The 22,701-nt window shown below is 32.3% G+C and overlaps 2 protein-coding genes across 4 annotated transcripts in view; both read right to left on the bottom strand.

Annotated features, from left to right (window-relative positions):
- LOC113395415 (pseudouridylate synthase RPUSD2-like) overlaps nt 1–22,701 on the bottom strand; it is a 405,111-nt gene that overhangs the window by 322,069 nt on the left and 60,341 nt on the right. The window lies entirely within an intron of this gene.
- The window catches only part of LOC113395392 (lysosomal thioesterase PPT2 homolog), a 266,083-nt gene continuing 265,137 nt past the window's right edge, over nt 21,756–22,701 (bottom strand). Inside the window, exon 7 of the mRNA XM_026632987.2 lies at nt 21,756–21,765. The gene's annotated coding sequence lies outside the window, so the exon portion shown is untranslated. The remainder of the gene's footprint in view (nt 21,766–22,701) is intronic.

Here is a 22,701-nt window from a genome sequence, read left to right on the forward strand (position 1 = left end):
ATTGTTTTAGCGGGAACTCAAGATCGGATACTCTAAGGGATCTAAGGGTCATTGTGTTAGTAATTAATAGGAATTGAACCTCCTCCTCTCCATTATGTACAAGGAATTCTTAATGATCCTGAAGCGCTCGGAATACAAACGTTTAACAAGAAAAAGATGTTATAAGCTATTTTAAATTTTTAGTTAACATTTTAGTCCTTTTAATATAGCGAAGACAAAAATTATGCGTTTGCATGAAGAAGCATTGAACATTTACGAGAATATGCATAACTCAAAGAGCTATGTGAAGTCAAACGTTTTCAATTTTATTTAATAACTCCAGTTTCGCACGCTCATATATTAACGTTTATATTGTTATAAATATAATTATTGATTTACTACCCACCTGTCTGTACAGCTCGTAGAAAATATAAACTGGATGTTTTTTTTCTACATCTTCAACAATCGTCGTTATTTTTCACCCAATTTACTCAAAACCTTAATAAATTATACACCTCATAAATCACTCCGCCCATTTGGGAAAATTGTATGAAAATCCGTTGGGTAATTTTTGAATTTATCGAGTTCAGTCTGACGGATAGACGCGGCGAGGAGACTTTGTTTTATAATCGTTATTATAAAATATATATAAAAGCCATATATTATATTACATTTGCAATTGTTTTGTATGATATAGGTAGCAAACGAGCAGGAGGCTTACCTGGTGAAAAGAGACTACTAGTAGTAGTAGAAGTAGACATCTACAATACCGGGGTGCTTTCAGGTGCCAACGCACCTGAAGAAATGGGCCCGGCCTTTAAAAAATCTGTACGCTCTTTTCTTGAAGGTTCCCAAATCGTATCAGTGCGAAAAACCGAAGACGAAAGCTGGTTCCAAGTGGTTGTGCGAAGCAGAAAATACTGTTTCAGAAATGAAAAAGTAGGTTGTATTTCGAAAACAAGCTAATATAAATCCAGCGACGATTATAAAACTACTGTACTGTTTCGATTTAAAATTAATCTTAATAAACACATCCAACGAAAGAAAATCGGAGAACGTTCAGATAGAAACAGTATCTACCGAAGCGGTTGATCGGAAGCTTTCCAATCTGTATGCTAATTCGTTTTAAAACCGTAGAACGGACTGAGACTATCGGAACTAATTAATTTGACGATATCAAGTGCGAATGCTTCAAGAAGGATTTACGTTGCAATAGTGCGCATGGACGATAGCAGACTGCTTACTGTTAGCACCATAGTGAAGTTAAGCTGGAAAATTAGTAGCAGCAACTTTGGAAATGGCATTTAGAACTATTCAAGTGCTCGGGTTTGCTTGTATGTGTTTAATAAATGTACGTGTTAACTTTAACGTATACAGATACGTAAAGTAATAAGTAACAGGTTTTAAAATCGAACTGCTGGGCTAAGTTGTCATATCTGTTTGATGAGACGGTTTGAGGCATGGACGTTACATAATATATTAATATAGATACGCATAAATTGTACACATGAAAACTCATTAGTGCTTGCCCGTTTTTGAACAATCAAAGATTGATTATGATACACTTTTTCTAGCCACTGGGCCGATATAAATTTATATGATCGTACAAATAATATTGTATCAATTGAGGATTTATATTCAGGTGACCCGATGTACAGGATCTACGTATTTTAATCATCAGTTCCTGCAAATATATGATAAGATTAGGTAACACTGAGCGTGTTCATTGTAACAGATTACGAAGTACCACGTTAATAGACGTTCCAGGAAATAATTAGCCTTGAATTGCATTCGATATAGTTACGAAGATCGGATTTAGGCTTTAGGTTCTCCGAAACCTTCGCGACCTCCACAAAAAGAAAATGTATTTTTTATCACGCTGGAAAAATGTATTTACTACCTAAAATGGTGCAATAACTGCGCTGGAATACCGTAGGCGTTACGGGATCGTTTGCAGATACTAATGTGAAAATAAATAAATCTATTTTTATCTATTATTATATAATATAAAAGTGGAATCTTTGTTCGCGTATAAAATTCGTGTTTATAAGTCGGTTTTGATGATTATTTTTGCGTCGGGGTCAGTCAGGTCAGTGGCCTCCAAGGTGGTCCCAAGTAAATTGTTATTGTGCATTATTTATTGGAAGCGTACATATTTTGAGACAGATTCGGTATTTACTTTTCTTATTTAATGATAGTTGTTTACTTAATACCATTGTATGTATTTTTATTCAATTTATTGTTTTGGGCGAGAAACTGGACATTTTGATAGTAAGTGGTCACCACAGCCCATTGGCGACAAGACAAGACATTATCAAGACATTGGCGCTGTAAGAAATATTAAACATTTGTTACATAGCAAATGTGCCACCAATATTGGGAGCCAAGATATTATGTCCCTCGAGCCTGTAGTTACACTGGCTAAGTCGGCTATCAAACGTGAACAAGACAATACTAAGTATTGTTGTTTGGCGGTAGAATATCAGTAATGAGTGAGTGGTATCCAGATGGGCCTGCACAAATTCCTACCAAGTAAAACCAGTGTTAACTAGTAACTATAACATTATTTTGACAAGATAAACAAATAAATTCATTTTAAAACGAAACAGAACTTCTCGTAATTACATTAGTGTTAATTGAAGAGTCACAAAAGTTACTGTAATATGACATACTAAACGTCTTACTACAAATAGCTCTTTAATCTTAACGTGTAAAATAACTGCCTTATTGATATAAAAAGTACAGTTCATCAAAAAATTTATTAATTTTATTATTTAACATACAATGACTGAACATACCAATGCTGTCCGCGTGCTATTTGACATAATCACTGAAGTCATATTGTCTGTAATGCCTTTTTTTTTGGTTTTTCACAACTATTTCAAAAAAGTAAAAATTAATGTACGTTGGAGCTTTAACTACAAATTTAAATATCGTATATCATTTAAATATTACTTATGTGGATACACCGTTAATCGAGGTGCTTTATTTTTTAAATTAGTTTTTCCCAACTCCCAGAGAGTGGCGAATGCAGTAACCCAGTATAACCCAGTCTCTGTCACGTATTGCCATTTTTATGGTGTAATTCTTTATAGGTCGTGGCTTAGTGGTTCGAAGATGTAAGCTGTATTTTCACTGTATTTATATGTTTTGTTTGTGTTTTTAATTCGTGGTAAATGGTGAAGAAAACCGTCAGGAAATGTGTATCCAAACCGCATTGGAGCAGCGTGGTGGAATAAGCTCTAAACTTTCAGCCCTCAGAAAGGAGAGTTGGCTTTAACCCAGCAGTGAGACATTTACAGGCTGTTACTATTCTTTATATAATTTTTCGTATCTCACTCTGTTCATTTTATCAATCCTCTATCGTCCATGTAGTAACCAGTATGTACATATATACGTTATTTACCAGGTAAGTATGCAATCAAAACTAATGCATAATTAGTTTTATATCAGAATCAAATCGATTTCTACCAACATCCTCGACGATGCAGACATTCGTCTATGCACCTCGCTTTGCGTGACACACGCTATTCTCGAGCAATAGTTTTAATAACGTCCCTAACGCTATTATTACTCATTTAAATTTAAGCCTTATTGCTCTGTACTAAAATATAATTCAGCTAAAACGTTCAATTTTGAAACGATTCAGGATAGGGTTGTAAGAAATGCTTATCAGGTTACTAGCACAATTCACTATTTGCGAAGGCGAACTAACCTCATACGTGGAACACTAGGATTGAAAACTATTTTGAACTTCTTTGTGGGAATTCATTATATCAAAGTACTAATGTGATATTGTGTTAGACAAGATTAGGTTTAAGATAGTACTGAAATAGCTTAATCTGATAAATCATTGAAGTAAATACAAACCAATATTTTCTCATTACGTTTTTTATACCACGAAGTACATGAAGCCTTTGATATATAAATTAGTGCATAGAAATATTATACATTGTATTTATTGGTCTGGTATATATAATATGTCCGAAAGAGTTTAACAAGACTCATCTCTACTCTTATTCCATTTTTAGAAATCTGTTCTAAAACTAAAACATAAAGTTTGTTATCGTATAAAAATGTCCTAAATGACTATAAAATTTTGAAGCAACATTAAGCTGAATAGGATACTGTTTAAACAAATTTAGTGTTTATCGACTTAAAGATGAACAACAATTACAAAATCGGAAATTACACCAAAATTTACGATACAAAAGAAAAGTTATTCAGACCAAATATGCATCTCGCCAAAGAACACTACCGTTAAATGTTATAAATGAATATACAACTTTGACCTTTATAAAATTATAACATAAAGGATGCAAGTATTAGAATAGAGTATCATCATAAGTCAGTTGCAACATTCACGAGTAAGATACGAAGTGAGAGTTCTTACTTGAAAATGCATCTCTTGGGTTGCACGTCCACGATAAACAGGTCTCTACGATGGTAAAGTTGTGACAAATCGCCCGAAGAGACGACAATTTTACACAAATATCAGCTTCTATAAAATTGAAATGAAATCAAACATTTGAAACTGAAAAAAAAAACCTGTGCGTATCATACACGCAACAATAGTCTAAACTTTAAAGCATCAATACAACTAAAGTAAATTCATTCTATACTCGTCTGATCGGTGGACAATTTGAACAAATTGGATTTACTTAATGGAAGCCTTAGCTCCCTTTCCAATTTGTATGAAGTGTTGCTTGATAAAAGTTTACCTCTTAAATGTGAGGGATCAACTTCTCACAGCACTCCTAGATTAAACAATGAGAATCAATAAGAAATTGATAGATACGTTTTGAAAGACCGTAATAAGATAATAAAATCTTTATTAATAGAGTAATATTGAAATAGGATGAGAATTATTCCATTATATATCTAACTAACTAAATTTAATAACATATTATGTAATTAAAATACGACGAATACAAGATGTCCTTCCGAAACAGTTAAGGTGGATGATATATTATTCAAATTTTAGGTAACAAATCCCGAGAAACTTCGACAAATTCAAGGGGACGGTCCACCCAAAGTATTTTATTCATTTAAGTCAATGAAAGCAAAGTTAGCAAAGTTGTGACATAGATTAATTCATCAAAACTGGTTTAACTCATCTTCGAAATTAGTTTCTTTGAAATATATATTGGAATACGTATTTCATTTTAGAATACGAATACAACTGTTTAACATTTCTAAAAACAGAAAATGATACCAAACATACAAATGAATATTTAGATTAAATAAATCGTGCCAGTATTAAATAAACCAAACCCAATAGAACCTGAATGATCAACGATGGCCATAACCACTAATCATCATATGGGTCGCCAGCTTGCCTTTCATCTATGCAATAAAGGAAAACTCCCCAACAATCTATTCGTATAAGAAAATTGTAACAAAGCAGTTTACGGACATATAATTTTCTTAATTATTATGAAACGAAAAATCAAAAGAGTCAATATTTGAAAAAAGTTCGTGGTATCGGTTTGTATTCCTTAAAGTTGATTGCTACGATTTAACAGTTGGTCGACTTAAATATACCACTAACCCATCTACCGATTTTTACTATGTCGTTATGAAGCTCAACATCTGTTCAGATGTGAGGATTTTAAATTTTACACCGGCAATCTTTTCCTGCAAAACTTTTCTTTCTGGGCAAGCGAGGTTATCAACCTCTAGGTCACAACTTGGCGTGCATAGAATTCTTAACATAGCATGAATTTCCTAGGATGCACTGCAACGGTATCATATGTCATGATTTATTTTCAACGGCGCGATGTATTTTTACTGCGAGCTGTTTACGTTTTATCCCTCAGGCAATTTAAAACCTCTGATATAAAAATAAATAATAAACATTAAATTTCCGCGAATATGTTTATTTAATAGGGTATTATTGGATATCTTATTTATATTTAATATTTGCTTATTTAAATTAATAGTGAAAAGAGTTGAACACTTTCTGAGACAATAGACGCCTATAGTCGTCATAACAATAACGTAACTATTGTGTTCAGTGTATTGAACCTAAAAGTGGTAACAGTCTCTCAGGTCTTAGTTCCCAAGATTGGAGACCCTTTAGGAATGTGAGGAATGGTTAATATTTCTTACTACTGTCTTTATGCGGTGGCGAACACTTACCATCGTTCGGCTCATTAGCCCGGCCACCTCCGTATTTTTATTTTTTTTTGTTTTTTAATAAATAAATAAATAAATATTGGACAACATCACATACATTACTCTGATCCCAATGTAAGTAGCTAAAGCACTTGTTATGGAAAATCATATATATCATATTAAAATAATACGTAATATATTTACAAAATAAAAAATCTTCTCCGATTTATCCAAACTGAGGAGGTCCGATCGCTCCGACGGTTTGAACAAGCCTCTCGATACCGGCGGGCGTTCGGCCTTTTATAACATTAATGGGTGGGGACACTATTCACTCAATATAACACCTATTTATGGACGGTAAAATATTTCAAACTAATTTAACATCTCAAAATTCACTAAATATTATTAATTTAATAATCAATCAATTATTGAAAATAATTAAAACAATAATTTCCGGGCACGTGTTTTTCTTAAATAAGTGATTTTCCGCCGACATATACAAATACAAAATATGTAAATTCTAGTTCAAATCTTACGCTTCAAAAAGTTATTGTCGCTAATTTCAGAGTATGCAGAGTGACAATTTAATTCGTATTCAAATATAAGAATATTTATATAGAAAATAAGTTTCCAGGGTAAATCTTAACAAAATATATTTTAAAGAAACAGGCTAACGTTTCCTTTCAAAAGATAAAAAGCCATGAGCGAAATAAGCAAATTCGATTTCCAAAGCCCACCACTGGAATGAGATCCGGTTTGACACTCTATTTGGGTATTTTATCGGAGACGGAAGAGTATTAAAGGCTGAGACGGTACTAGCGTCACATCTACGTTTTTATGGCGTTTTTACTGCTAACTGAAAGTCGGCCTCCTTGTCACAAAAGCGGGGACAAATATACATTTCGTAGTAATTTTAAATTTAGAACAATTTTAAGAGATAAATTACTTTAAAATGAAGAAATAAGTGTTGCAAGTAAAGTACCAGAACTATAGAGTGAAAAATTATTTTGAACATGAAAATTATAATATGTAATTTTTAAATTAACATGGTTATTTTTATTACTAACAGTATTTAAAACGGGATATTTACCATGTTTTTTATTTTTATTTGGTGGAGCTCGATATTTCGACAACAAGACATTCGTAGATAATGTCGAAATATCGAGCTCCACTAAATACTGTTAGTAATATGTAATTTGTTTATATAAGTAAATAAAAGCCTAAACATTTAGAATTAAACCTCAATTGTATAATTTCTGGAAATTTATCCACTAAGTGGTTAGATAAAGAATGAAAATTCGAATGAAAGTTCCGTTATGTCTCGTTTTTACTTTTTGATAGAAAAGCAGAATAGAGCAAATTTTTCGAAGACATTCGAGAAGTTAAAAGTGGTTTCTACGTTGTCAAAATTAAAAAAAAACTCACGACGGTAATTATAACTTGATTCTATTCAAGTTATAATTACTGTCATTATATAGCGAGGCTCTTATTAAGGCAAGGCGGAAGAAATCAAAATAAGAATTATGAACGCTTCAAATACAATGCGGAATAATTTGACTAGTTCGGTAGTTAAATTACAACTCGGAAAGCTAATTAAACGATTATGTTTTTAAAATAATCTGCAGAACAAGTTTCATAATGATTTTTTTTGTTTTTCAGGCATATTTGAGGGAAAAAAATAAAAAAAATATTGAAATAATATCGTTTTCCGTCTCGAATTTTTAAATTTGGACCGATAATTATTGTTTAAATAATGAAAAATATCCAGTGTTTAATCGTTTTTATAAATCAGAAGAAAAAAGTAGATTTTAATCTAAATTTTTATTTTTAAATCAATTTTTGAAGTTGCAATTTTGACTTATTTTGAAAAATTCTAAAAAACGTGGTAACTCAAAAATGGTTGACTTTTGCATCATGCATATGGGGGTTAAAATTATTGCAAATAGTCACCCCTTTCACTTCCTAACGGGAATACGTCGAATTACCAATAACCCTGTATATACACGGTACATATACAAAAATAACATTTCTTACAATTTTTGTCTATCTCTCTGACAGACAGGTGTCTGTCTGTTTGTCCCGGCTAATCGCTGGAACGGCTTGACCGATTTTGACGAGACTTTCATTGGCAGATAGCTGATGTAATAAGGAGTAACTTAGGCTACAACAATTACTGTTTTGTTAAATTCAAACGCGCACGAATTCGCGGGCACAGCGAGTTTAGAAATAAATTTGACACTCCGTGCTCGACCTAATCCTTAACCGTTAGTTACATTTTGCTGCGTGAATCTTATATGACCTACATAGATTATAATTTGCCCACATCCAATACTTCGAAAACTCGATTTAACTTCATTTACAAAATCTACACTAACGAGACAAAGTTCTACAATTGATCGTATAAGCATAGACTTACAATTCTGTAACATTTCGACGATCACTACGTATTTACTTTAAATGTAGCACACGATGTGTATAATATTTCAAACAATCATCCTAAGCTGTGATTCCCAGTGGTCCAGGTGGACCCCCAGGAGTCCACGGGAGACTTGCTGGGGGTCTACGTAGGTGTGAATAAAAAATGGGGGTCCATAAGATGTTAATGGGGGTCCACGAAAATTTATCTGCTCTTGATAGTAAAGAGCAAAAATGTAAGCATAGTTTTTATAAGGGCCTACCTACATTGTTTTAAGTACCTAACTAAGCAGATAATATTTTAATAAGGCAAGCGACTGTTACTTGTTCAAACTTGCGTATTCGATATTACGTACAATTTCGTGTACAGACTTGCAAAGCGCTATCCGCCCGACAATGCTTAATGCTTGTTCAGACATGAACTTGATCACCACTATAAATACTTGAAGCCAAAGGTACCTACCTAGTTTTTTTTTTTCGTCCTCAGTTTGAGAGAATCACTAAAAAATTCATTGATTTTAATTGCTGAAATACTCGTAGGGTTACTAAGGATAGTATTAAAAGCACCAATATTAAACAAATTTAAATTTAGTTCATATTTTAGTGTTTCTCTCAAATTGTGGTTACGGACACATGCCAATAGGTGGTCCACGAGAAAAATAAGTTTGGGAACTACTGCTGTAAGGTAACTAGTTTTATAAATGCTAACTTTGAAACAATGAAAACTCTGATGTATTTTGTATTGTTTCAATTCCACGAGAACTTTATGTTATTCAATGGAAATCGAACTTAAAGTTTTTCAGCGTTATCGAAGCCGGCTGTACTATAACTGGTATTGTTGAGGCGTATTATAAAATAAGTAGTTTTTATTATGATTCAGTTTGTAATTTTTTATTTAGTTCTCATAAATTACTAGCGTTTTCAACAAAGTAGTTCTTTTTCTACTTTGCTCGCATAGATTTGATCATTTGTCATGGTGAGTGAGCCAGTGTCTTCAGTGTATATTTCTTACAGTATCGATGTCTTTAGGCAGTGGTGACCACTTAACGTCAGGGGGCCCATTTGCAAGTCCGTCTACCAAAATGGCATAAAAAATCATATGCTATCCTAGAGCGCAATAATTAAACATTAACAGCAATTGTGTCTCATTTATTGGCAAAAGTTTATATTAAGATGAAGCTGAACTAAAGTCGGGCAAAACTAAGAAACAAGATTTTTAAACTTAATAGAGTTTGAGCTATAAAATATGAATAAACCTTTAAGCCTTGCGCTATTTTTATCCTATAACTATTCTGTTGTTTTGAATTTGCATAAAGGTCCATCATTATTAAAATTATAATTCGAAAACACAAAGGTTATTATTAAGATAAAATATCTCACTAATAACAGTTAAACTGTTTAAATTAGGCTGATTATATCAGAGTACCTATGAGTAGCAATTTTATTCTTCGAAAAAAAATTTACGGCGTTTTCAATAAACTCTGTATACAGGTGTGTCTCTGGATCTCCCTGTCAGCAATTTGTCGATATATATATTTTTTTTGTAATAAAAATTTAATTTATTCGTATTCATATATTGGAATCTCAATATGAAAAACCACAAAGAAATAACAAAGACATATTCTTTTGTATAAGCCGGCGTTTCCTCTCATTTAAAAGAAATGATAATATGCAATTAGATTTGCATCATTTTGCTAAACCATTATACTCCTTATTAACTTGATTTAAGGTTAAGTATGGTCAAACGGATTTATTTAATTCTTAGTCGACCAGCGGTCCTTCGATGGTTAGGTATCCAAAGAATTCCATAATAACCTTCAGAATTCTTTCGCAGAGAATAAATTGAAAATTTTTCTGCTTTGGGATTTGGTATGCTTTACGTTACCTGTTCATGTTTTATTAAAACATACCAATTTATGCATCGAGGTATAAATAATACTGAACTCGGTTACTTTAAAATGTATCGGGATAAAATGCATAATATTTTTGTACGATTCTCATTGTGTATGTTATACAAATCCTGTCTTGAATTAAATTGGTGTACAAAAAACAAAAATTATCATTTCACTTACACTGAAAATAATTTCAACCAAAACGTAATAGCCGAGTAATTAATATCAAATTGTAAGAAATATCAATTTTGACTTCGTTTTTGTGAAAACGAATTTGCTTCCGACAGACGTATATATAACAAAGTAACCAGCTCTACCAAGTATTACAAGTCTATCTTCAAAATATTTAAAATAGATTGTTAAGCAGTTAGCCCTTCTCGCTACGGTGCAAGCTATCATTAATTCAAATATTTTATTAATCAGAATTCTTATCGAAAGAATTGATTACATGCGTCGTAACTGTTATTATTCTTAACGCCTACATCGGCAATTCCGCCTAATTGAACAGCATTCTATTATTTTTATCGCACGTAATACGAAAGGCCGCAGACTGCTCACGAAACAGAAGTGCTTCGTGCGCGAGTCAGATACAATTACATATTAAAATATGACAAATAGTGATAAATGTTACATAAGTATGTATAAAAGACGTACTTATCGCTTAAATATTTTTATTTATTTATTTATTTATTTATTTATTTATTTATTTATTTATTTATTTATTTATTTATTTATTTATTGGAAAAGTTACAACATCAACTTACACTAAGCACTTAAAATTAATATCTGTTGGGTAACATACAAAGTGATACGTCTTTAAAGGTAGGTAAACAACATTGAAAATATCGATCATTTCCAAATTACTCTTGGGTAGAGGACTTGTAATTAAAGTTGCGGTAAGGTATACATATATTTTATGTGTATATTCGTCTAGTGGCGAGCTCATAACCTAGCCCGAGTGACTGGGTATCCATGTCCTGGGTCGAGCCAATGAAATGTTATTGACTTCTTTCGTCGAGATTTGTGTTTCATCTTAATAAGTTGGCAATTAGCTAGTGTGCCATGTCGAAAGCCGCCGTGGCCACAATTGTTCATAAGGACATCATAATATATAACAATTAATGTAATATATAATATAAACATATATATAAACTAGCTCAACCTGAGGCTTTACCAGCGAAATTTATAAAACTTTACCTATAGCACACAAACGTCAACCCCCATTTACCCCTTCGAGGGGTGAACTAAAAATGTATCTTCCCCGTTCAGGACTCAAGCTATCAGGACACAGGACTCAAACTATATCCATACAAAAATTTATCTAAATCGGTTGAGCAGTTTAAGCGTGAAAAGGTAACAGACAGTTACTTTTGTTTTTTGTTTTTGGAATATTAATATAGATATACCAATAGATATAATACATCAAATAGTATAGCCATAACGGGGAAAGGGGATCTTATTATTATTAAATACACTATTTATTATTTATTTGTGTCATTTGCTCATGTAAGGATATGAATTATATGTATATTTATTTTATTTTTGAACACTTCGAAGATTACAAAATTAATAACGAAATTCAGTTTTATTTATATATATGTATATATACCTATATACAGAAATCAGTTGGACAAATAACTACGATCATAGTTCTATGCGGTTCTGGTCGGGTGTGACTCTATGCGAATAATTTGCAATATTGTCAGTAATTAGTTATTATTTTATCAATTGGCATAAGCTGCTATAATTGCAGAATAGGGAACGTAGCTACTTAGTTCGACCGAGTTAGATAGATACGTCGAGTAAGAACAAGGGTTACAATGTGGAACTACTCAATTAAAGTAAAAAAAGAGGTGTCGAGGGACACCCGGTTGGAACAAAGCCCCCTTTGCTACAAATGTATCTGTAATAATTTATTTTATTAAAAATCATATGTGAATTAAAACGTCAACAAAAAATAAGTTTAGTATAGAAAGAAAAAGAGAGTGAAATGGCGCCCAGAGGGGGCGTAACGACTTTTCCTTACGTGACGATTTCTGACAGTTCACTGTACTATAAGCCACGTAAAAGAATTTCGTTCCAAAAAAGGTTTTATATCTTTCAAACATGTGTTAATATATATATTGCTCTCAATATTTTTGAAAGCCCTCATCGTATAAGATCTCTTTGAATTAATTTTCAAAACTGATTCCATACAGAGCCTAAGGTTCGAGACAAAAGCTACGTTAGACAATAAAGGCTTAAAAGTGGCTTAAATAGACCCACGTGTTTAATACACACACCCTTTTCGTCCTGAGAGTACTTTAGTCCACGTGAATGGTCAAGAGTCCTATTCACTTCAAGTTCATAATACGTTACCAGGATCTAGGAAAAAACATAGATAAATCACCAAAAATATTACAAAATGTCATAAATATATGAAATATACTTGAAATTTATTACGATAAGGTTTATTTTCATGGTGTGTTCAATATTTTTAGATGCCTTAGAAGCTTTGCGTTTTGCTTGTTAGCATTTTAATGTCGATTTGAATGAACTCATATATTTGACAATGGTCGTGTACACTCCGATACATTTGGGTAAGATGCTGCTTAAAATATTTAGAGGACTTTGGTTGTACGAATAATATTTTTTGAATATCTTTCGATGTTTCTATATTTTTGGTCATCATTGACACAATTACATAATTGACACAATTTGTGAATGTTTATCACTGCTTCGAAATTTGTTTCGTAAATATTTTTGCGAAAATCTGCCAAAAACCAACTGTGACCAGTTTTTCAACTTTGATAGTTACAATTTGTTTATTATACTCAACTCGCCGACAGACGATTTTAATTAAAATTGATTAGCCTAATATATATTTTTAATATACGAGTTGATTTGGATATTTACTTGTCTCTTTAATATTACTACGACATAATATGCGTCAAATCACTTCTGACTTACTTTCTTATCTACGGAGCGAAAGCAAATTCGTGACTAATCCGATATTTGACTCAAACAATTTTAGTTTCGTTTTGTAGGTTATAACTTTTTGCCGTAGTAATTTACAAGGATATTATACTACACAGGTGCTGTGATTTCATTTATTAACGTTGTTGTCCAGGGTGGATGAATAGAATAAAAAATTGTAACCTAATACTGGGTAAAGGTATCCTCTCAATTCGAGGAGAGTCTTATTGTGATTTTACCAGGCTGTTAAAATGTTAAAGATATTAAATATATATTTGAGACTAATAGGTTACGCTGCTTACAAATTGCTTGAAACATAGATTTAGGTTATTTTGCTTCGTCATATCTATCGACACATGGATCTCTCAAATCCAGCTTGATATAAGTATAATTAAAATAGGCTAATATAATAAAACAACTCACATTACCTTAACTTACATTATATTAAAACCACTCGATACATATATTACGTATAACTTTAACCGCAAATCCGTCCTTCCTAGTTTGTCCTCCATCTTTTTCTATCCAGTTAAAAATCCCGCGCTTCTCCGTGCCAGGCAGTACCAGCTCGCCTCACCACGCCACGAGACGGAAGTGACGGGAGTGCCACAACACGGTGTCGATAACCGAATCAATAATCATACTTCATACATGTTATTTCAATTTAAAAAAAAACGTATTTAAAAGTCAAAGCAGTACTAAATATTATTATTTCAATTAAAATTATATAGGTATATTTAAAAAATCTTGAAACTAACTTTAATTTTAATTAAGGATCTTTGTTATTTTTATATATTCACAGAAAAAAAAATCTTATACAATATTAAACGCTGCAATTTGTCGCATGATACAAGCTCGTGTGATTTCATTCTTAATGTAATTTGTAACGACATAATATCGTGGCCATTGTGCACTAAAATGAATGTATCGAAATATTAATACAAACATGTTTTCCGCTATTTTATGTAAGAAATAATGTACTATTAATTAAAATACTGCCAGAAGATTTATGGTAACTACTGATGCTAGTGAACTTATTATTAAGCTTGATGGTGTGACCGCGACTCCATTAATTTAATTTTACCCTGATTATAGAAACAGCTATTGCATATGATCCAGACGTCAACATTCGGAAGAAATGTTATTAAGCGACATATTTTAAATACTTTCTGTAATATTCTTAACATTATGTTGTTTTTAAATATGTTATACACTTTTGAGTCATATAATATGTACATATATTTCTTAAAGTCTTCTATGAATAAACTTAGTCATAATACTATAAATTAAAATTTATCTTAAATATTTAAGTAAATATATTTAATGAAATTTAAGTAAGTGTATCTTTTTATAGAACTAACACCTTTCGTAAGTTTGGTCAAATCATTGGATTTAATCATCATAATGTAATCTACTTAATAGAATGGTACGATTACAAACAATCACAAATATATTTTAATATTATTCATAATATAAATATGAAACCAGTGAAAAAAAACACCTATATAAAGTGCTTAGTCCATTAACACTCACGAAGATTTCAAAAACTATTCTAAAACAATTTATAGATTGTAAATATCTATAAACAATAAGGAGACAATAAAGCTATAGTATCCGAACAAAAATCCCTGAAACCTAACAAATAATAAAGATATCACTCCACTTAAGACCGCAAGCGGTATCGACGTCGCGAACATTATCGCAAATGTTCACTTTCCATTAAAGCCAGAGAGGCTGTTTAAAAAACAAAGAGTGGAATACGTAATGTTGATTCTTATGTATAATGTACACGAGTACAGTCGGCATCAAAAGCCCTTCTGGTTTTTTTTTTTTTGTTACGGAAGACAGACGCACCTAGGCGCATGACTCACCGATTAAACTCTATACTGAACTAGCTGCAAAACACTATCGTAAACTTATTGACAGAATTATAACGGCAATAAATAAAAATCAATACAATATTTTTTTAAGTAAGTTCATAAAAACATTTTAAAATCTTCATCAAGTACAGTATTGAATTAAATGTAAAGCGACCATCGAGTCGGAAAGTTGATTTTGCAGAGAAGAACCGGCTTAAAACTCAGTAGTTACTCTTTTCCACCATTTTAATAACAGAGTTTATGTCAATAAAGTACAATTAAAATGATTTCTAGACCGAATATACGCTTTATTATCGGTAATATAATCTTGTAATGAGTAAATACGCCTTATTAATCAAAGTATTTTGACAAGGTGTTTAAATTTATTAACAATCCAAGTTAAAAATAGCATTAAAAGTATCTCATAATATTAAATATAAAGGTTACAAGTGGCAAAACAGTCACATTTCACGAATGAGGTACGATTTGAGAACTCAAAGAATAGCAAAACTGATGGTCACAGCAGTCTTTAGTCATCGGCACAATCAATTATATAAATCATTCCTTAAATTTTATTTAAACGCGGTCAGACATGTCGTATAAGATATTGTATTCCTTAAGCCTTGAAAATGAAACACAATAATTCAAAGTATTCATACAAAGTAAACCGATGTAAAGTTACAGCTTGTAAATGTCATTCAGCAACTCTTAGCACTATTATTTTTTATATTATAGGTAGGCGGACAGACAAATAGGCCACTTGTTGGTAAGTGGTCAATACCCACAGACATTGGAGTTATAAGTAATATTAACCATACCTTACATCACTATGTCCCAACCTTGTGAACTTAGATGTCCTGTCCCATGTGTGTGTAATTTCATTGGCTCACTCACTTTTCAAACCGAAACACAACAATACTAAGTTTTGCTGTTTCGCGGTTAAATATCCGAGGTGGTACCTACCCGTACGAGTTTGCATAAAGCCCTACCTAGTATTACCTTAAGGTGAAGGGGTCGAACCATTCTCCTCTACGCTATTCCAGTGCCAGTTACTGGATACACACAATATGGCAGAAGGCTTTCTCTTGATGTTTTCTTTCAACAAGATATGGGCAAAAATTAAGTACGTGAAAAATCAGAAAAGATTACCCGGATTTTCATCTCGGCGTCGAGTCTTTTTCCCAAAGAGACATGTGCTAAGCCTTACCATCAATATATATTAACAAAGAAATGTTGTCCAGTGTGAATGGAATGAAAATTTATAACATATAAGACTTGTGGCTTGATATCTATACATATAATAAAATTGGAGTGTCTGCTTGTAATATTAAAATAACCCATTTTTACTAAATGCATATTTATGTATACACGGTACATATACCAAAATAACATTTTTTACAATTTTTGTCTGTCTGTTTGTTCCGGATAATCTCTGGAACGGCTGAACCGATTTCGACGGGACTTTCACTGGCAAATAGCGGATGTAATAAGGAGTAACTTAGGCTACTTTTATTTTAGAATTATATATAGAATAAAAATAATATCACGCTACAATATCCTAATAACTTAAATTCAAGCAACGCGCACGAAGTCGCGGGCACAGCTAGTAAAATATATGAATGTCTACAATTTGGCTAACTAAATCATTTAGCACATTTAGGTATTTGATAGACTTTTTCACTAACTTAAATATGTTGAACAGTTGACAAATACTTTGATGGATGAAATATCAAAACTTCGTTCCAATTACAAGTAGATGTGACGTTTTGGTCAAATGTTACGAAATCTTCGAAGTTTTTGGAAAAAATATTTAGCGTTCCCGTAAATTGCGAACTTTTCTAGGATAAATTGTTAATGTTAGCGTCGTTATCATAATAGTTTCAAAAGACCGACGGGCCGTTGAGCAACGTTTTGAAATTATTTAAATACAAGAGATACTTTGACATTTCTGCTAGATTAAAGGTACAGTAAGGAATGTTTCGTCTTCTGAAAGGACATTCTTATTATCATACCCCACAACTGCAGCTTTTCAACTCACTTCGTTGTTCAGTCATATTTGTCTTTAATTTTAAGCATCCATTACGCTAGAGCCGGGATGGCCCAGTGATTAGAACGCGTGCATCTTAACCGATGATTTCGGGTTCAAACCCAGGCAAGCACCACTGAATTTTCATGTGCTTAATTTGTGTTTATAATTCATCTCGTGTCATCAATAATTTCAACGAAATTCTGCCACATGTGTATTCCACCAACCCGCATTGGAGCAGCGTGGTGTAATATGCTCCAAAACCTTCTCCTCAAAGGGAGAGGAGGCCTTAGCCCCGCAGTGAGAAATTTACAGGCTGTTAATGTATGTATGTATTACGCTAGGGCCATGTTGATCTGAAAATCCGCAGGTACATATACCTATGTAATGTATTCTACAATTTTAAATTAAAGATTTCCATGTGCTTAGTTTATTTTTATAATTCTCGTCATGCTCGACGGTGAAGGGAACGGCGTGAGAAATGTGTTGAATAAAATCTAGACACACGGCACCAACCCTCACTATAGCGGAAGACGGACGTTTTAGTCAGCAGTAGGATTACTATAGTCTAATTTTAGTACATTTCAAATGATTTTTTGGTTCCGTAGCTCTAAAAGAAAAATGACTTATAAAATCACGAATCAATCACGAAGTGATTTTATAAGTATATTAATTTCAACAATATATATATATATATATTTTCAACTTTATAACTCGGACGTCTGTCCGAAATTAATACCGAATACTGAGTAAATCATTCCTTTAAGTCTACGCAATCCAAAGATTTCGCATTTCCGATACGTTCGCAAACGGAATCAAAACCCATGGGGTGCATCCCGTAGACCTAGAATCCTGAAATTTGACAAGAAGCAAGCATCTTGTAGCACAAAAGTAAAGAAAATTAAAAGTCTTTTGTAACCGACAGTACAAACTTGCAGCTGTAATTGTAAGTATCGCGATAGCTTGCCGCGGTTTCGTTTATTACCAATTCGGTACTAAGTGTTTTTATTTAATGTCACAGTTCACTTTCAGGTATTGTTTTGTTTCTGATATAGGTCACACATGATTAATACGCACGGATACGGAAAGGTAAGGAATGGTACAATTGATACGATTATGAATTACTTACAATATATGTATATCATATATCATAAGTACTTCCATTCCAAAGGATATTCGAAGAATAATTCTAGTCATTGTGCTATTGATTCGTCTACAAAAAGGTCGTTTAAGGCGGGTAAATCTTAACGGTAAGTGGTCATGTCTACCCATAAACGATCGTAAAAGCCATTACTTAAATTACTAATGTGCTAAACTAACCCTGAACATTAAGTAGTGTGTCATTTGCTAACGTCGCGAGATAGATGTACGAAAATAACTTATTGGTACTGAAAGTTTTGAGATTTGTAATTAAAAATTATATGAATAGAATTCCGGAGCACTCAACTCGACTACATGGAACTCAAGCACATGGAAGCATCCCAAAAATGCACTAGGTCTCCTGACTTTAATTCTTAAATTATAATGTTCTTCTACTAGAGTCCTATAAAATAGGCCGTATCAAATAGTGTCATCTCATTTGCATGGTTCGATCGAATGGACAGAATCCTAAAACTTTGATTTTGAGTAAAAATTAAGAAGCATCACTTATGAACAATTATAAACCAGTCAAGAAGTAAAAAGTACTTGAAATTATTTCAAGTTATAAGCATAATGTGTTTTAAACTCGTTAAACTTTCAGTACAAAATTTAGGAGTTTGTTCACTCAAGTTATGTATTTCATTATTTTTCTTAAGTTATGTTGAGTTTAAGTTGGATTATAATATTTTCCAAGTTTCAAATATTATAGAATGCTAATTATCAGCTGCTGTTTCGCTCTTTTGTGTTTTTCCGGAAAATAACTAAACTAAGTATATTTATTACTGCGGAACAATACATAAAAGCACTTTCGAATTGTCATGTTAATGAATTGAATTTAAAGGTACCGGCTAAAAATGTAGATTATACACCTAAGAACCGACTAGAAACTTTGTCAAAAGGGAATAATCCCTTATCATTTGCTTTTATTTAACTTCACGTGTTAGGATGTGTGATGTGGGATCAAAGGTGTGTACCTGAATTAAAAATCAATTCCCCACGTTCGATTTTGCTGAAATTTACATACACGACATATACTTAAGGTGCGGTACCTTAACTTAGTAATAAACTTTACGTTTTTTAATCATATAATTTCACAGAATAATATGCATCACAACAGTCGACTGTATTGCCTTTTAATTAGAAGTTATCAAGCAACTAACGCTATAACGTTAATTAAAATACGTACACATTTTGCAGATTGCCATTCTGAAGTCATACAGAGTGAACAATGCTTGAGACACGCCTACACTATCATATCGTGTAAGTGACCACTTAGGAAAATGACTCCATTCGGTTGTCGATTAACGTTTGATATTACTTTTTTTTTTATTTAATTGGATTGTTGAATAGTGATCACAAATTAAAAAGCACAATATGTAACATACAACATCTAGATTTCGACGGATAATTAACTTTTCTAGGTGTTCAGGAGTCATGTTATCGTGACTCGTGAAAATCATTTAAAACTATTCTTTTATTAAATTAAAATTAAATAATCTCAATTTGAAAAAAAAATGGGAAATCTTGCATTTTAAGTCACATTGTAAACATTAGCTATACCCAAGTTTAGACGTAGTTAGTCCAGTATATTCATATAAACGTCGTGTGTTATGTATGTATGCATTGACCTGTACCTACTCAGACAGCCTATCCAGCGTAAATATGCCCCACGTCTTTTTTCTTATGCGTACAAGTTACAAAGTTCAAAGGGATTTTGCCGGAAATATTTGAGAGTCTAACAAGTCCTTTATTTAATTCGACCAAATAATGTGAAACATGTAGAAAATTCCAATTATACAATTACACACATGTGTAGATGTTGGATTTATTTTGACCGGGTGAAATAAGATTTATATATTTTTTCCCACCGTACCTACCGGGTCCAATCAAAACCATCCAACACTCAAATACACACAAAGCATGCCATCGAAATGAATCCAATCGTTTAGAAGTTTAATTATATACACACTTATATATGGTTTAGGTTTTAACGATTACTTTAGTGTCGGATTCAGTATAGCTCTGACGTTGTCCATCACTTGCATTGATACATAACAATGTTAAGTTTTACTTTTAGAATTGCGAATTGCACTGCTTGTTGAGCAGGACTAAATACACACCACAACCGTATATTTTCGTACATATTTGAAGCATATTTCATCTCCTTCAAACAGCCTTTGAAGGCGTAGTTTAATTAACTCATTTCATACTGTAATGTTATTAATTCTTCCCCTAACATCTTGGAAGGCACGCCTGGGTCGCTTGCATGGAAAAATTTATTAAATTACAGAAATTAAACCCGTATTTTATAATACGCATTATCGAAGATCGTTGCAAAGGTCGGCAGGAATAGCGTAGGATATATTTTGTATAAATTTTATAAATATAACTTGCAGTCATGTAGGATCGTGTTTAAAATTAGAATCAGCCTTTCCCCAAATTTTTTCGTCAAATAAAATTTGAAAATAGTATTTAAAAACTAAATATTGAGGTGTTTAATCTGTACTTCTCGGATTTCGCGCCATCCAGCCAATAGAACTTCATGTTCGAGTAACTGTTACGAAATTATCGATGCAATTATTCAATACGCATAGATCGAGAAATCATGTGCGTACTAGAATCGTCGCATATTTATCCATATTTTTAACAGTATGAGCTCAGTGGTTAGATTGATTTTAGGGTTAAATCTTTGGAAACACCGTGCTTATAAATTAATCTTATTCACGCCAGTGCAAGACAACATCGTGATGAAATTCTGCCACATCTGTAATTGCTGAAATACAATAGAGGAACGTCGTGGAATGAGCTCCAGACTATCTTCAAGATTTAAAGATTCTTACTTTAAGCATTAGTATCTTGAATTAATAGATAAAACACAAGCTGATTTCTTCATTTATTTGCTAATATAATTCCATATTAAGTCTCATTAGAGTTTAATTTACTTTAAGTGACGTTTAATCTTTAATAATTCTTTTTTTTTGAAGCAACACCGATTTCTTGCCGTTTTTTCTCGGTATTATATTCCGAGAGATTGATTTTACCTACAATTTAATCCTGAAACAACTCCTTAGCTTCTGAGAGAACATTTGAGTAGTGAATATTCTGTGCCGTTTTTATTTCGTCATTAAGTTTATAACCCCATTCATGTTACTTCCATAGCGTTTCCGAAATTGTCACTCCATATTGTGTTTTGAATAATCAAATAAATTACAGAATATCACCTTAAGAATATTGGATTTTAATTGAGGGTTTAATTAAAGGGGAAATTACGTCACGTACTCCAGTCACGCTAGACTGAATGTAAATGCCTCGTTAAATACATATAGGGGAGTCTTGACAAAACTCGGTTCAGTTTAGCATAACTTATGTTCATTTAAATTGACTTATATTATCAAACGCTCTATTGCTTATTATTTAATATAATATTTCATTCGCGAGTAATAATTTACTTAAATCTTCATAATTCCCTTGTTTCTGTTTGAATGTTTGCGTTATTTTTTTTTCGTTCATTTTATTGCAAATATTAATTTTATTTATTAATCTTACACCTAAATAAAATTCTAAAATAAATGTTGTTATTTTTTTTGACCCCAATGTAACATTAAATTAAGAAGCTTATGTTATTCGTTAAGCGCCATTTTTTTGTTATGGTGCGCTATCGGGTTAGTTAGACCAGGAGCGGATTTAAATCGAGTAACAACGTTGGTTTTCTATATTTAATAAAGCCATTCATCTCGTGACGTGCGGTAGACGATACATATTGTGTTTAATTTTATTTTTAAACGCCCACAATCGACCAACGTTTGAACGTTTCTTACTATACAAAATAGAAGACTATTATATAAGTGAAATAAAAAAAAATTTTTTTAATGGCATGGGTTGTCAGTCCCACTTTTAAATTGTCCAACAAGTGGAAAGTGGTTACCGCTACCTATACACACTGGAACAGTATAAAATTTTAACCATTTCTTACTAACTCATAAGTCAGTGACACTGTACTAGAGTTGTATGTTATGTGACTTGTGACTCTAACACAACAATACTAATTATTGCTGCTAGTGTGAGACTAAGTAAAAAACAAAATAATTTCTTGACAACTATGACCACTAGATGTATTATAAATGCGAATGTTTATATATTAGTTCGCCATTTATTCAGACATCGATAGTGCAATGGATCGACTTGGTTGTAGCTGTTTGAAGGGTAAAAACTAGTCGAATATAAATCGTTAGACGGTTTGATGTTTCCACTGTTCCATTTACCTTCATCATTTATGTCGAAATATCGTGGGTCCTGCGAAATTTCGCGTTCATTCAAA

Source organism: Vanessa tameamea, chromosome 4 (assembly GCF_037043105.1).
Source record: "Vanessa tameamea isolate UH-Manoa-2023 chromosome 4, ilVanTame1 primary haplotype, whole genome shotgun sequence".
Classification (NCBI taxonomy): domain Eukaryota; kingdom Metazoa; phylum Arthropoda; class Insecta; order Lepidoptera; family Nymphalidae; genus Vanessa; species Vanessa tameamea.